Source organism: Oryctolagus cuniculus, chromosome 15, assembly GCF_964237555.1.
Source record: "Oryctolagus cuniculus chromosome 15, mOryCun1.1, whole genome shotgun sequence".
In the NCBI taxonomy this organism is placed as follows: Eukaryota; Metazoa; Chordata; class Mammalia; order Lagomorpha; family Leporidae; genus Oryctolagus; species Oryctolagus cuniculus.
The window spans coordinates 88,428,046-88,443,064 of record NC_091446.1 but is presented as its reverse complement, the minus strand read 5'-3'; positions in this window follow the sequence as shown (position 1 = coordinate 88,443,064).

Sequence of the window (15,019 nt, the reverse complement as noted above, 5' to 3'; positions counted from 1 at the left end):
AAAATCTTCCATGCTCGTGGATTGGAAGAATCAATATTATCAAAATGTCCATTCTCCCAAAAGCAATTTATAGATTCAATGTGATACCAATCAAGATACCAAAGACATTCTTCTCAGATCTGGAAAAAATGATGCTGAAATTCATATGGAGATGCAGGAGACCTCGAATAGCTAAAGCAATCTTGTACAACAAAAACAAAGCCAGAGGCATCACAATAGCAGACTTCAGGACATACTACAGGGCAGTTGTAATCAAAACAGCATGGTACTGGTACAGAAACAGATGGATAGACCAATGAAACAGAATTGAAACACCAGAAATCAATCCAAACATCTAGAGCCAACTTATATTTGACAAAGGATCTAAAACCAATCCCTGGAGTAAGGACAGTATATTCAATAAATGGTGCTGGGAAAATTGGATTTCCACATGCAGAAGCATGAAGCAAGACACCTACCTTTCACCTTACACAAAAATACACTCAACATGGATTAAAGACCTAAATCTATGACCCAACACCATCAAATTATTAGAGAACATTGGAGAAACCCTGCAAGATATTGGCACAGGCAAAGACTTCTTAAAAAAGACCCCAGAAGCACAGGCAGTCAACGCCAAAATTAGCAATTGGAATCGCATTAAATTGAGAAATTTCTGTACTGCAAAAGAAACAGTCAGGAAAGTGAAGAGGCATCCAATAGAATGGGAAAAATATTTGCAAACTATGCACCAGATAAAGGGTTAATAACCAGAATCTACAAAGAGATCAAGAAACTCCACAAACACAAAACCAACAACCCACTTAAGAGATGGGCCAAGGACCTCAATAGACATTTTTCAAAAGAGGAAATCCAAATGGCCAACTGGCACATGGAAAAATGTTCAAGATCACTAGCCATCAGGGAAATGGAAATCAAAACCACAGTGAGGTTTCACCTCACCGAGGTTAGAATGTCTCCCATAAAGAAATCTACCAACAACAGATGCTGGTGAGGATGTGGGGAAAAAGAGACACTAACCCACTGTTGGTGGGAATGCAAACTGGTAAAGCCACTATGGAAGTCTGTCTGGAGATGCCTCAGAAACCTGAATATAACCCTACCGTTCGACCCAGCCATCCCACTCCTTGGAATGTACCCAAAGGAAATTAAATTGGCAAACAAAAAAGCTGTCTGTAAATTAATGTTTACTGCAGTTCAATTCACAATAACTAAGACCTGGAATCAACCTAAATGCCCATCAACAGCAGACTGGATAAAGAAATTATGGAACATGTACTCTATAGAATACTATACAGCAGTAAAAAACAATGAAATCCGGTCATTTGCAACAAAATGGAGGAATCTGGAAAACATTATGCTGAGTGAAATAAGCCAGTCCCAAAGAGACACATATCATATGTTCTCCCTGATTGGTGACAGCTAACTGAGCACCAGAAAGGAAACTTGTTGAAGTGAAATGGACACTGTGAGAAACAGTGACTTGATCAGCCCTTGTCCTGACTATTGATGAACAACTTAACACATTATCCCTTTTAGTATTTTTTTGTTCTGCTTAATACTATTGGTTGAACTCTGTAATTAACACACAAGCATTCTTAGGTGTTTAAAGTTAACTGAAAAGTGATCTCTGTTAAATATAAGAGTGGGAATAAGAGAGGGAAGAGATGTACAATTTGGGACATGCTCAATATGACTTGCCCCAAATTGTAGAGTTAGAAACGTGCCAGGGGATTTCAGTTCAATCCCATCAAGGTGGCATGTACCAATGCACCTCACTAGTCAAAGTGATCAATTTCAGTTTTCAATTGATCATACTGATAGGTCTAAGAGTCAAAGGGATCACATAAACAAGACTAGTGTCTGCTAACCCTAACTGATAGAATTAAAAAGGAAGAGAACGATCCAACACGGGAAACAGGAAACAGAGCAGACTCATAGAATGGCAGATGTCCTAAACAGCACTCTGGCCTAAGAATCAGCCCTTGAGGCTTTCAGATGTGGCTTAAGAGCCCATGAGAGAATTATAAGCATGGAAATCCAAGACACTCTGGCAAAAAAAAAAAAAAAAAAAAAAAAAAAAAAAACAAAAAAAAAAAAACACCTAAATGAAAGATCTCTGTGAGTGAGATCCCAGTGGAAATAATGGGCCATCAAAGAAGGAGGTTCCTTTCTCTGAAGGGATGAGAGAACTTCCACTTTGACTATGACCTTCTCTAAATAAGATCAGAGTCGGTGAACTCAAAAGGCTTCCATAGCCTTGGCAACTTATGACAAGAGCCTAGGGGGATTATTGTCACCATAAAGAAGAGTGTCAATTTGTTTAAGTCAACAACAGTAGTCACTGTGCACTTACTCCTCATGTGGGATCTCTGTCCTTAATGTGTTGTCCAATGTGAAGTAATGCTATAACTAGTACTGAAACAGTATTTTCCACTTTGGGTTTCTATGTGGGTGCAAACTGTTGAAATCTTTACTTAATATATCCTAAATAGATCTTTTGTATACAAATGAATCTTGATGTGAATGGAATGGGAGAGGCAGTGGGAGATGGGAGGGTTGCGGGTGGGAGGGAAGTTATGGGGGGCAAAAAGCCATTGTAATTCAGAAGCTCTACTTTGGAAATTTATATTTACTAAATTAAAGTTATAAAAAGGAATCTCAAAAATATCTTTTGGAGCTTAACCGTTGTTTCCTAGTTTTAGATTTTTGTTTTGTTTTATTTTGTGCTTTCTGTAACAGGACTGCCCTCAGTGTGCATGTAACTTTTATAATAGTTCTTGCAGATTCATGAAGAAGCAGTATTTTTTTTAAGATTTGTTTTATTTATTTGAAAGACAGAGTTATAGAGAGAGGCAGAGACAGAGACATCTTCCATCTGCTGGTTCACTCCCCAGAGCTACACTAATCTGAAGCCATGAGCCAGGAGCTTCTTGTGGGTCTCCCATGTGGATGCAGGGGCCCAAGCACTTGGGTCATCTTCTGCTTTCCAAGGCCATAGGAGGATTAACCTACTGCACCACAGCAGCATCCCCAAGAGGCAGTATAAACATCATCAGTACAAAGAAACTTTTAACCTTATTCATCATTTCACATATTTGTACTTCTTTGTGTTCCCATTAACCTTTGCTGGTTTTATGATTATATAATTTTTTAAATGCTGGTTAAACAGGAATGCTTAAAGCTTTAAAAGTTAACACACTCAAACATTTTTTGCCTTTATCCCATTGCAGAATAATATTTTTATTCCTACTTTGAGTTTTGTTCTGTATCATGTCCTATGCTAGGAATACTTAAATGATGTGAAACAATGCAGGACTAAGTTGAACTTCAGCTGGCCTCTGTCATTGTGATGGTGATACATGTCATTAGTTGCCACTTCTTCAAGGTGATCTATAGTTTGAAAATTAAGAACCCAAAGAGAAATGTTACAGAATCATCTAGTTCTGTAAAACTGACATTGTTTGTTGGTTATTGATCTTGCCTTTTTTGTTTAAAACAATGTCCTTTCTCTGATCCCTTAAGAAAGCTGCACCAAATCATTTCCCTGTTGTCTTCTTGATACTTATGAAAATAGAAGATTTTATTGCAGGCTTTTTGGCTTGTATCTTTGTTATGAATGATGCCTTTTTATATTTATTAATATAAAATTCACTTTTAAATAAACTTGATAATGGAAACACACAAAAATAAATCAAGTGCATGTGTGTCCTTGACCATGTTCTGTTTCTTATGTAATAGACTGATTATTGAGACAGGGGAGTTGACCAGCACCTTTTTGTTCAGTTATGGAACCTGGTTTCCTGTTACCATGAAATTGTCTTACTTGAAAATGTTGATCCTGATGAGAGAGAAGATGGTGCCAAAACTGTCTTCAGATGATGCGCTCAAATTTTCTACCTCTTCAGGGCTGATATTTCAAACTGAACTGCTGCCTATAGTGTCTTTTGAAAGTTTTAACCTCTACTATGCAGAGACTATACAGAGTATGTACAGTCAGCTGGACTGTGACACATCCAACTAAAATTAAGCATCATCATTAAGGAATCCTTGCAGGTTTGAATGTTGGTTTTTCCACTTTTGTTTTAAATTTATTTATTTATTTATTTGACAGATAGAGTTAAACAGTGAGAGAGAGAGAGACAGAGAGAAAGGTCTTCCTTCTGTTGGTTCACCCCCCAAATGGCAGTTATGGCCAGAGCTACACTGATCTGAAGCCAGGAGCCAGGTGCTTCTCCTGGTCTTGTTATGCCCAGTTCAGTTGTCCCCAAAGACCACCAAGAAGCTGATATCACTGTAAAGCTCACGAGAGTTTTATTGCAGGTCTGGGCCTGGACTCTCAATCAAACTGACGCAGCAGGTCTGAATTGAGAGCCTCAACCCTTCAGTTAACAGGGTTTTTATAGGGTTTTCACAGACATTCTATATATCATGGTATGATTTAGCAAATCATCTCATGCCGCGGGAAATTCAAAGGACTTCTCTTAGAATTGATTCATGCATCCAGTGGTGGGAACAGACCTACTAAAGGTGGTTGGATGGCTTTGGGGTTGATGCCTTTTGAATTGATTGGCCGAAGCATAGGGTCTGAGCTGCTGGGGTGTACGTGCTGAACTGCAGGGTCTCGGGAAGCTATTAATGACCTTATCTGCCCTGAGAAGACACCAGGAACTCTAGGTATTTCTCTGTTATCTGCTAATCGGCTGTTGCTAGGAGAGTTTATCACAAGGGGAGTTCATTTATTTACTTTTAGGAGCTTCTGGCTTAGGGTTCAGGGCCCCGTCAGGCCCAAGTTACAAGATGGAGGCCTAATTTAAAATAGTTACACCTTGATCCAGGCTCAGGTCTCACAGTCTCCCATGCGGGTGCAGGGCCCAAGGACTTGGACCATCCTCCACTGCCCTCCCAGGCCACAGCAGAGAGCTGGACTGGAAGAGGAGCAACCGGGACTAGAACCCGGTGCCCATATGGGATGCTGGTGCCTCAGGCAGAGGATTAACCAAGCCACAGCACCGGCCCCCAGTTTTTCCACTTCTTAGCAATAGCATCTTGGGAAATCTCTGTTCTTCTTCACCTGTAAAATGATAATACCTACCATTTAAGCAAGAATGAAATAGGGCAACACGTTTAAAATGCTAAGAGTCATATCTGGCAGGTAGTTACTCAGTACTAGTTTGCCTTTATTACTACTGTTGTCCCATCAGGCTAAGTCCAATGGGCCACACTTGAGTTTCCATACTCTGAGCCTATAATACATATGATGCAGTCTCAGACATAATAATGTCCCCTGTATCCCCAGAGTGCTCTGGACCTCACATAGTGCAAACTATATGCAAAAGGATTGTAAAAAGTTCACAGGAGAAATGGAGTTAAAAGGTAAGTTAATGTTGGTATAATTTTTAAAAATCAGTATCTAGGTTTTCCCTTATAGACATTTTTTAATGGAATTCTTGCAGACTCCTCATGCACCCTAGTGTCTACTGTGGACAATATGTTGATCGCCAGAGTCCTCTTGCTTGCACATTATCCTTTCTCATCTGATTTCACTCACATAAAAAAGCTGTAGGAAATCATGGGGTAGCCATTAGGAGATCAGGCCTCCCAACAGTCACTGGGTTCCACATTCCCTTTTCTTAACACAACTACTAAGTAAAGGGAAAAAAGTGTAGCTCTTTGTCTTCTCTTCCTGAAAACTTCACTTTCAAAACATTAAGTGAAGTCCTCTTTAGAAATTTCAAGTTGGATAAAGGACACAGCCAAGGTCTATGACCTTGATAGCTGATTATTTTCAGCACCTTTGGGTAGGAATTCTTAATGAGATTTTAATCTGAAGAGCTTAAATCACCAAAGTGTTAAAAGCTTTAGTGAAGCATCACAAAATTCAAAAAGGAAATCTCATCACTCTCTTCCCAGCAACTCTCTTCCTGACACCCACCTCCTAATAAAAGTAGCCAAGAGGATTTCTTAGATCACAGAAACACATTAGTAGAGTTACACTCCAAGTCCTTGTTTACAAATTGGCTTTTAAATTGTAGGAGATTGAGGTAGTATACTTAAATCTCCAAACACAAACCCACAAGACATGCTGTGAGTTAGGAAAGAGGAGAAAGCAAGAAGCCACAGTCAGACCTGTTTTTTTGGAAGACTAAAACCTGGGAGGGGCTCCCTCTCAGGTGAACTCATGAAAGAGAGTTGCCAATGAACATAAAGTGAAAAAAGAACACCCTCCCTTACAGAGTTGGAGTTGGAGTTGGAGTCTTCTGTACTCTGGCTTTTGCTTGCCTGCTATGCTCCCCTGGAATTTATGACCTCCTGCCCCCCACCAGCTCCCCTGGGATTTATGGCCCAATGCTCCCCACCAATTCTCCCCCATGCCATCTCCTTTGTGTGGCCTTCCTGCCACATAACATACATGGTCTTTATGTTTAAATGAACCAATGAACATGTTAGGTCCCAATAACTTGCCATATAGAGAATAAGAAGGTGCCCTACATAGGAGATGGCCTTCACCCTTGTAAGTGTGAGGCTATAAAAACCTCTCTTATGCAAATGAGAGGGCCTTTTGCCTATATACTGCTAAATGGCTGTGTGCAGGTAGGGGGGTCCCAGCTGGCTGGTAACAAATAAACCTCTGCTTTTGCATCCAAGACTGTGCCTTATGCATTGATTGGGAAATTCATACACAACAATATAATACAAAGGGGCTGGAAGGGACTTGGAGGTTTGAGCTGAAGCTGGGCTGCTGAGACAGAGGAAGAGTTTGGGTGAGTTTTAAAGGTCCTTTGAGATAACAGTGTGAGATGGGAGGGGTTTAGACTGAGGCTGGACTGTGAGGATGATCTGAGAAGGGGGAGACAGCTTGGGAGGAGATGGAGAGCTCTCAGACTGATATGAAGAGTCTTCAAATAGTGTTGTGTCCAATAGGCCAGGAAGGGCAGGAATAACCAATGCAGGGTGGGGTTTCATTAGCAAGGTAGAGAAACAAGGGATGGCTTGTTATGTAAGTGAGGGGTTAACATGGATTTAAGGCTTTTGTCCTTGCTCCATCACTGTACAGGAAAAAGTCAGAATAAAGCAGACTTTGATGAAGATGAGTTCTGCTAGAAACTTTGTCATGAAAATTTAGCAATTACAATCTATTGCAGTTCAGATAGATTTTAGTCTTTAGCTAAAAAGATTCATATTTGGTGCCTTTGAGCTGGGAACCTGAAGAAATGATTAACAAAGGTAAATGCAATAGGATTGGCCAGAGACTCCTTTGTGCTCTACCAGAGGCAAAATCCAGCCCTAAAGATGAAACTCCAAACCCCAATGAGTGGCCACACATATAGCATGTTTCAAGGCTGCAAGGACTTTTGCAAGAACTCTCAGTAAGGCCTCACACTATGTGTGTGCCTGTTTTTGTTTTAAGGAAATATTATTTGCTGGGCCTTTTTCAGGAAAGACAGGCAGAATGTTAGCCACATTAGTCCCTTCTTCACAACTTCAAACATCGCTACTACCACCAATTCAGATTTAAGAAGAGGACAACTGCTAACCTTGAGGAGGGGGCAAATGGGATGTACTATCTGCTATCTCTTTACTCTGTTTCTAGCCTGCAAACCTCTCCTCCCCTTCTCTAGTAGTCTCAGGTAAGAAGTCAGCCTGTTCACTCGCTCACCAGACTGTCTTGCAAACCCTATGCCCTACTTTCCCTGTGTCAGATCCTCATTCAGATCATGTATGTGGGTTACTACATTGGCCAACACCCAGTGTTGCACATACTCTTTGCACTGTGACTCACAACCTGCATACATTAACCAGAATCTCATCTGGTGGCCTCTCAGCATCACCCACCCAGGTTATTGGGCTCAACCCAGGCTCAGCTAAGCTTAGAGGAGCATAAGAGGAAGGACACAGGATCAGGAGACCAGTCCACCTTCCCAGGGCTCCTGCCACATCATCCCCTGTAAATGGCATTGCTATGGCAACTCTCCAACCTTGCAGCAGTGCTTCCTCTGACTGTAGGTCTCCATGTATCTGTTGGCCTCAGCAGGCACTCCAGGTGCAGGCTCTGTCCGTGCATGCTATGGTGCTGGCCAGACAGAGACAGGGATAGCTTAGAGTGCTGCCTACCACTCATTCCTAGTGTGTCAGTAGCTGCAGTCAGTATCACAAGGCCACAACTCACAATACACCTTCATGCCCTCTGTGTCTTGCCTCCGCTATGGGCAAATGTGTGATGAGGCCAGCCTCTGAGGCTTCTGCTGGATCCTTTGACCAATGGGTTCTAGTGAGTTTGGGCTTTTTCTCCCCATATGCTTTCTAGGGTGTCAAGATGGTGCCTGCCCCTACTTCTGGCTTTAGGGAATCTATCATTTCCAGGAGCATGTACTCAAGAGGTGGGCAGCTGGGCATTTCTGAGCTATGCAAGATATTTTTTTCTTTCCTTTTTTTTTTTTTTGCTTTTTAATGAGGACTGTAAGGTTGAGCATGACCAAAATCCCCTGCCTCAGTTTTCTCACCTTGCAGTACTCCCATAAAGTAAATTTTGACTCTTAAGATGAGTCTTCTATTTAGATGACACCTCAATATTCTGTGCACTCAATAAGTCATTATCATCTGCCCTCTGATGTGGGCCTGTGGGAGATCTGGTGGTAGGAGAGGTTTATGCTAAGAAGCAAATGCTAGAAAAGAGCCTTCTTATGAAACAGAAAACCTCTGGGTAAAAAGATTCTGGCCTCAAATGTGGGGAGCTCCCACAGTCCCTCTAGTCAGCCAAACACAGAGATGAGTTTCTCTTTCTTGGTAATGCCTCTCTGCAAAGATATGGGCACCAGGACAGAGGCTGGGAGAGCTCAGGCTTGTCCAGGTTAATGATGGGCTTGACAGCCTCCCAGTTAGGATCCATGTTCTGGCCCCAGCTTAAGTTACCATGCCTCTATTTATCATTTGCCTATCTTCATTTCAGAGTAAAGTGTCATTTCTGGACTCCGCCACCTCTGAAATCTGACTTTAACCCAATGTTTCCTGACTGTCATGGGGATAGTATCCACAAATGATGTAGGTGATTCTACTGTGCATCTATAGTGTTTTTCACATTATTTTGTAATTGTTTATATCTTTGTCATCTGTCCCCCAGGAATGTAAGTGCCTTTATGGTAAGCATTATATATCATTCATGTTGTATCAGTTATACCTAGGGAAGTTCCAGGCATAATGCAGACAAGTCACCCCTGTCTTCCTCCCTCCTCAGTTCCTCACTCCCACAGTGCTAGGGGCTCTTGCTCATCTCTTCCTCTGCCACCCCTCCTTCTGCACAGCTATCACCACCATGAGACACCCACACACCATGCTCCTGGCACCTTGTGCTCTCCTGCTCCAATGGCTCCAAACAGCATGATAGAATAATACAGCAAGTGAGTGAGGCTTACTGGTATCCATGAAGCTAAGCTACTGTGCTCCATTCTCACTAAGTGAATTGTAGATGCTGGCCCTGACTGCTCTGATTATGCTCAGTTCTTATGGTTCCATGACAAGTGAGAGCATGGCAGTCTCCTAGAAATAAAAAAAAAAATGCCTGCCTGTGTATTACATTAGTTAGGGCCCATGGAACTCTGCAGCACTCTTGTTGGAGCCCTTTTCACTTCCTGTTCACATCTATTGCTTTATTCTTCTCTTTTTGCCCATCCACTCCCACCAGAGTAGCCAAGACAGTGAGTTTATTTAAGAGCCATGATGCTGACCCAGTGGCATGACACCTCACTTGGACTTTATAATGCATATTTTGTCTATTCTAGAAAATTCTTATTTATTTTCTGCTTCATTGCACATTGAGTACTTGAGGTTGGTGGATACATGAACTGTGAATTAGTGAAGTATGCCAAATTCAGCTTTGAATGATGCAATTTTATAGGTTTTTAATTTAACTTTTTTTATTTAGATTGTTCTTATAAACACTGATTATGTCTTCTAGTTTCTAAGTAACTGCATCATAATAAGGACTATTGTATATGGTAGCAGTTAAAAATGTTAGGTTTGATGATTGACATAGGGCCTGTAGATAGCATCAACCTATGAGATTGTGTCCTGGTTTTATGGGAATCCTATAAATTGATTGGAGGTAGACATTTATTATTGATGAACATTATGTACTGAGAACACATTGTACTTTAAATAATAAAATCCAATTTAAGATTTACACAGGACTTTCCTTCTGCCTTCATCTACCATATTCAAGCATTGAAATACTGTTGATTCTACCTTTTAGATCTCACTGTAATGTGTTGCTGCTTCTTCATTGACAATTGGTGCAGGTCCTACTAAATTACCTGTAAAAGACTCTTTGACTTTCCTGCCTTTTGTCTTTTTACTTTTGTGTCCAAAACCTTTCATGATTCAGCCCACTCTCTCTGCCTATATCTGGTTGCTCAGTATATCTTACTCCAATTGCTAAAGAAATCAAATTGCTGGTAGTTCTATCAACACACCACACAAAAGATTGCTCAATAAATGATTATTAAATAAATAAATGGAATGTCTTACCTAGCTAGGGTGAACATTTAACCTGCATCACCCTGGATGATCTTTGTTTATATACTTCAACCCTGTGTAGTGATTTCTATGCCCCCTTTATGATGAAATTTTTATCAGAACAACAGATTATATATCCATCTAATTGTGGCAGTCATCAAATAGACTTGAATCCTCTACTAGACAGTTTTTGGAGGTCAGAAATCTTATTTGTTTATTTTTTATATTTTCAGTTATTCATTCAGTTAAGAGACTGTCAAGATGCTGAGCTACAATATCAATGTAAACACATTTCAATTTGGCAAGAAAGAGGAATCTACTGAAAGAATATTGCCTAACATAGGTAATACTAGTGTGAAGTAAATGGATACAAATTTAACCATTCCTAATCCAGCAACAGCCTAACCCCATGGACTATAATGGACAGAAGTAATCATAAACATAGAACTCCATGTCATCCAGTTATCCAGTTACATTTTTACTTAAAAACTTTAAAAAAACCCACACATATGCTTAAGAATACTTATATTGCTTTCTTGATATTAAACCTAAGAAAAATGACCATGGAATAATAGCAACTTTGAATCTCCTTCCTTTTTTAGACAAGTTATAAGTTATAATTGTTGGTAGTTCTCTATAGTATAGATTATTTCTCACTTTTTTCCAGATGGGAAATCTGGGGTTTTAGAAACTGAGCCCCAAGACAAAAGAAAGATTTCCTAAACCAGTATTAGATGTTGGTTGACCTTGAACCCAGACCTGTTAGTGGGTAAATGCTCAACTCTTTGCACCTCAGTTTCTTCTTTGTAAACTCCTGACAATACTGTCTCCAGAATTAATCTAAGGTATAAATGATATGATGTAAGGCATTTAGTCCCTTAACTCAGCTCCTATAAGACACACAACAATGTTAGTTCTGTATCCAGTTCCTTTGTTTGTTTCTGTGCTTGGTGAATTAAAAGATGGTAAAAAATAATTTGAAAAGAACTATAGGGGCTGGCACTGTGGTGTAACATGTAAAGCCACTGTCTGCAGTGCTGGCATATCATATGGGTAGTGGTTCGAGTCCAGGCTGCTCCACTTATCAATTTCTCTGCTATGGCCTGGCAAAGCAGAGGAAGATGGCCCAAGTACTTGGGCCCTTGCATCCATGTGGGAGACCTGCAAGATACTCCTGGCTTCAGATAGGTTCAGTTCCAGCCATTGCAGTCATTTGGGGAGTGAATCAGTGCATGGAAGACCTCTCTCTCTCTCTCTGCTTCTGCCTCTCTGTTACTTTGCCTTTCAAATACATAAAATTCTTTAAAAAATAATTATAAACATCAATAAAACACAAATAAAAATTGTATTCTCTAATTTGGATGTTAAACTATGCCTTCTACACCTCTGCTAAAAATTACATTGTATTCGTAGTTGTTTATTATTTGAGAGAAATTTCCAAAGCAGCAAATAAGACTTTTCCAGAAGAATGCATTTTACGAAGGCGCAAAGGTTTGCGTACCAGTTAGCAGCAGAGGGGGTCGCTCATTAAGATTTTTGTTCAGGAAAGGAAGAATACCAACTTATCCTTGAGATTTTGAGGTGAGAAGGAAGAGAAGGAGGGATGTAAACAAAAGCAAATGCCCTCTGAAGCCCTTGGGGAGAGCCAGATGCCCAGCCTGGACTCCATTTCCCAGAGTCCTCAGGTGTCCCGCCGTATTCTGTGTTAGGAAAGAATCTGTGCATGCGCGTTCCTGCCCATGAACCTCTGCGTTAGGAAGAGAGGAAGCTCATTCACAGACCAGAGTCAGTACCAAGAGCGTGCTCTGACTGCTCTGATCCTTTCCACACATTCACTGCCTCTCGCTCCGCCCTGCAATCCCAGGCAATTTGTGAGCACACACCCAGAGCCTGCCGCCCGCTGCGGTTGTGCCTCTTCATTTGCTGCCTGTGGATCCCACGTGCTGGGGATTTTTCTGCCCCACACTCTACTTTGCTCCTCGTGTGCCCTGAAGAAAGAGGACGTGCTCCCTGGACTTTCTATGGCAAGTAGGGAGAATAGGAAGGGGCCGGGATGCGTGTGGGGGAGGGGTGGGTGGGAGGGCAGCTGGCGGCTCCCAGATGTGGCTCACTTGCTTTTCAGTGATCCCGGCAGCTTTTCCCTGCAAAATCAGGGCTGGAATCCGGGCTGTCCTGCCTCCCACCGCTGTTTGCAGCCTTCCAGTGCAAGAAGAGTGGCATGTTACCTCGCCCAAACTTTTCCTTAACGTGCTTTATTTGGTGGTTACAAGGGGCAGGTTATCGGATGGGGGAGCTGCACAAGCAGGACAGGTAAGAGCACAGCAAAGAAGACAGACTCCTGTTCTCTAAAATTCAAATATGTTTATTTAAATATTAATAAGGCTGGTTCTCAACTTTGAGGGGATCAGAGAATGCCGTCTGGTCGGGCCTCCTGCCTATCCGGAGGCCATTCCAGCAGGGCGGGGCTTGATGGCCTTCAGCAGGGAGCCCGAGGGGGCAGGGGTTGGAGAAGGAGGATCAGACTAGAATCTGCTCGATAGTCCCCTTCCTGCACCTCGTTGTCCCGGTTGGGTCCTCGGGGACACAACTGGCAGCTGGGACCCTAAGTGTTCAGCTGACTTTTTCCAAGCTGGAGCAGCAAGAAGGGTGTGCTGTAGCTTTGTGGATTTATCTCTCTTCCTTGTTTAGTTGACAGACTTCTTTTCAATCTTGAATTTGAGGCCATGGAATCATAGCTGTTGATTTATTTTGCTGCTTTTTGAGGTCAGTCTTCCTTCTTCTGCTAGCAAGGATGTCAACAGTTAGTACTGTTAGGGAAAGAGTTGCACATTGGTTCCTCCTCACACAGGCACCACAGTGTTAGGAAAAGAGGCACAGAATAGAGAGGAGGCAGTGTATGAATTTACAGCCAGACTGAGTTTATTCAGAGAAAATAAATTCGTAGAGGTGTGTGACCAACTGCCTTCATGTACATTGATGGAACTTGTGGCAGGATGCCCGGACCCCCAGGGGCTATACCTTTTATTTTAGGAGGGTTTGGGATGGGGTGGGGTAGGGAGGCAGCAGGTTGAGGGGAATTCCTAGAACTGGGTGGGGCTTTGGGAACCTGAAAAGAATGCAGGGTGGGGAATGAAGGCTATAGGGTGTGAGACTCAATTGAGATTCAAGGACAAGGAATACATTCCAATGTTTATTTTGGGCAATGAGCAAGAATGGCTATGGCTTATATCCTTGTTAATCAATTAGCTGCCACATTGCCTTTGCAATGTGAGCTGAAGTTAACACAATCTACAGTGTGGGTCAACTGGAGCTATTTTAATCTGGATTTGCATAAAGTGGAGGACTATGAAAACATATAGAAAAGTAACACTTTTTCTCTGCCAAGTTCTTTACAGTCACCCAATGATCCACCAAGCTGAATATCTTAATAGTCCATATTATTTTAGGAGGGCCCATTGTTTGTCTTATTTTAGGTTCTGTGTTTAAGCCTATGACATTTTTGACATGAGAGGATATTAGTTGTATATTTTCTTTTTTTCTTAAGATTTATTTAATTTATTTGAAATACAGAGTTACACAGAGAGTTAGAGATAGAGAGAGAGGTCTTTCGTCTGCTGGTTCTCTCCCCAGATGGCCACAAGGGTCAGGGCCACAAGGGTCAGAGCCACGCAGATCCGAAGCCAGGAATCAGGAGCTTCTTCCAGGTCTCCCACATGGGTGCAGGGGCCCAAGCACTTGGCCATCTTCCACTGCTATTCCAGGCCATAGCAGAGAGCTGGATCGAAAGTGGAGCAGCCTGGACTAGAACCGGTGCCCATATGGGATGCTGGCACTTCAGGCCAGGGCATTAACTTGCTGTGCCACAGCACTGGCCCCTAGTTCTATAGTTTCATGACTGTTCCTTGGAAGCATCTATACAAGTTGTTAATGTGAGGAAGGGTAAGAAAAGAGAAAAAGACAAAAAAGTACCCCTCTTTCCACACAACGATACCCATATAGTGGAGTAGAAGATGTGGCCTTGAAAACTATCTGTGACTTTCAGTATAATTAAGTTTTCACATGCATAACTGTATTTTAGTGGTTTATGTGTGTTTTTTTTTTTTTTTTTTTTTTTTTTTTTTTTTTGGACAGGCAGAGTGGACAGTGAGAGAGACAGAGAGAAAGGTCTTACTTTTTCCATTGGTTCACCCCCCAATGGCTGCTGTGGCTGGTGTGTTGTGGCCAGTGCACTGTACTGATCCAAAGCCAGGAGCCAGGTGCTTCCTCGTGGTCTCCCATGCAGGTGCAGGGCCCAAGGACTTGGGCCATCCTCCACTGCCTTTCTAGGCCACAGCAGAGAGCTGGACCAGAAAAGGAGCAACTGGGACTAGAACCCAGTGTGCCAGTGCAGCAGACAGAGGCTTAGCCTATTGAGCTGTGCCACCGGCCTATGTGTTGTGGTTTTATCACAGATTACTAATTGTTGAGCATAATGAGACTATCTAGGAAGTAAAAATAGAAAGTGAAT